The sequence below is a fragment of the Miscanthus floridulus genome, chromosome 5 (assembly GCF_019320115.1).
Source record: "Miscanthus floridulus cultivar M001 chromosome 5, ASM1932011v1, whole genome shotgun sequence".
NCBI classification, from domain to species: Eukaryota; Viridiplantae; Streptophyta; class Magnoliopsida; order Poales; family Poaceae; genus Miscanthus; species Miscanthus floridulus.
In genome coordinates, this window is record NC_089584.1 from 99,769,721 (window position 1) to 99,772,504 (window position 2,784).

General features: G+C 38.9%; 1 pseudogene; it reads right to left on the reverse strand.

Annotated features, from left to right (window-relative positions):
- Positions 1-1,064: 1,064 nt before the first annotated feature.
- On the reverse strand, positions 1,065-1,880 carry LOC136455000 (uncharacterized; annotated as a pseudogene).
- Between the last annotated feature and the right edge of the window lie 904 nt (positions 1,881-2,784).

Below are 2,784 nucleotides of genomic sequence, written 5' to 3' on the forward strand. Positions count from 1 at the left end.
GGTCTAACAAAGGAAAGAGATTTTTCAAGTGTCCTAGGAAGAGCTATGGAAATGTCAGTGCAGTTGCTCAATTTGCATTGCCCAAATTTTGTTCTTGTTTGCCCTAATTTCATTCCCTATTGTTGTAATTTGGATGCAGGGGTCATGTTCTAGGTATTGGTTCGAGGAAGAGTATGTGGTGTTTCTTGTTGATAATGGATACCTACCGTTAGTTCACCCAACCATTGCAGCAGCTTCGACAACAGATGTTCCTGAGCTTGTGGGAAAAATTGAAAGCTTAGAGGAAAATCTGAACAAGGTCAAGGAGATGGTTGGCAAGAACAGGGAAGGCATAGGAAGCTGCCTTTGTCTTGTGTGTGGATGTGTGAATGTAACAATATTCCTTTTGTTGGCCATCTTCTTGGTTGTAGCTGTTGTGTTGAAGTAGGCAATTGTGATGAAGTGTGGGCCTTTGTGTTTTGTCTGTAATGTTGACAAAAGTTGTAGTGTTGGCAAGAACATGTTGAACCTATTGTGCTGGATGTATGTGTTTGGTAAGACATGTATGAACTATGGGCCTTTGTGCTCTTGGACCTCTCTTGTGTGCATGAATATGTAACCTGTGCAATTGTGATCTGTGTTTGATGTGTAACCTGTGTAGGGTGAAATTTTGGCACAATGTATATATTATGACAATTTTGTAGTTTCCATGACATTGTCTTTGGTCATAATCTCATAAATATAACCTGCTCCAGATTTTTTGGGCATTCCATGACAAACTTTGTATTTTATATGACAATGTCATGTGTCATATAAACTTGCAGCATATTTTCTGGGCAACATATATACATATATCATGTCCATGAAATCTGGGCAGCACTATAGCCTGAGTAACTTGCATCATGAATGAAATATCCATTGAAACATAACCATTGCATATAATGTCTTACAACAAAATAAGGCACATAAAGAAGTTCATGGTTCACAAATACAACAGAATGACTAATAGAAGTTTATGGTTCAGAATTACAACAGAATCACTAATAGAAGTGGATGGTTCACAAAAATCTCTAGAAATGCAAAGTTTAGTCATCATCACTATCTTCATCTGACATATTGCCTTCATCTGGACTATGGTACTCAAGGAAGGTTTCATCTTCGTCATCTTCATCTTCGCCGTATGTTTCTTCACCTTGAGCTATATGTTCATGTCGACGGATGCTCTCGACAAGGTCTCTACTGACAGGGCTGCCTGGCTGATCCATGTGCAGCAAATCCATTTCAGGATAAATGTCCCCAACTATACCATCTCTGGAAGAAGTATTCTCTTCTTGGTATGCCTCCTGACATCTCATCTGCACTTGTTCATGGATTGGTTGGTTTGTGTTGGACTCTTCTACATCAAATATATGTCGGTGGCCAAAATCTTGTACCACTCGCCATGATGGACCTAACTTGTTATCTTCCAAGAAAAATACTTGTGAAGCTTCTGTGGCTAGAATGAAAGGATCATTCTTATACCATCGGCCTTGGATGTTAATGCTCTTGAAATAACCATCATCTTTCATCTGGTATGTCCTTCCCTCAAGATTGTAAAATTCACACCGCAATAAGATAATAGTTCTATTTCCTTTGTTGTTCTTAGCATAAGTCAACTCAATAATGTCTGTGATTGTGCCATAGAAGTCAATAGTGCCATCATTGTGAGTACCCTCAGTTTTGATGGTGGAGTTTTGTGTCTGCCTATGTTCTTCACGAGCCTTAGTGTGGTACCTTACCCCATTGATTATACATGCTGTGTATGAATGCACATGGTTGATCGGCCGACATGCAAGTGAGTATAGGTCTTCATCAATGTCAGTTGTGCCTTCGCATTTCAATCTGGTAATCTACAAGTTGCAAAGATAGAGAATTAGTTACTTTGAAAATATACTGAATCATAATTCATTTAGTCAAAGGTTCTTAAGTTGCACACACATGTTTCTCGAACCATGCAGCGAATTGTGTTGACATCACTTTTTCAATATCATTCACCTGTTGGTGTTCTAATTCTTCCCTATACAAGCTGCAATAAAGGAATAAGTTAATTAGTTTTTGTGACACCAATATTGAATAAAGTTATATGCAATGACATCACAACAATTACTCACTCTTTGTATTCATCAACCTCTTCGCAATTATTTAGAACAAACCAAACCATAGAGTCATAGTCTTTATCTTCGTAATGTAACTTTGAAGCACCCAATAGGTTAATACCATGTGCAAAAATAGAGTAACCATTGGGTGACATGTCTCCATCTAAGTTTCTCTCGGGCCTAGTGAACCTATTAATAATGTCACTGAAATATGTTGAGCACTGGGTCATACACTCATAGGCAGTGTATGCCTCTGCAATAGATCCTTCTGGTCTTGCTTTGTTGCGGATGAAACGCTTAAAGGTGCCCAATCTTCTCTCAATGGGATACATCCACCCGTACTGAACTGGTCCCCTAAGTAGTGCCTCATCCGGTAAGTGTACTGCTAGGTGAACCATAACATCGAAGAATGCAGGAGGATAAATTTTCTCCAACTTGCAAAGGATAATGACAATATCATTCTTCATCTGGTGTAGTGCATCAGCCTTTATAGTTTTTGAGCAAAGTTGTCTAAAAAACCTTCCCAATTCAGCAAGTACTTCATATACATCTTTGCGCACCAAACCACGAAGGGCAGCTGGTAAAATACGCTGAAGCAGTATATGACAGTCATGTGTTTTTAGCCCATGCATTGTTCCTCCCTCCAGACTGACACATCTTGATATATTAG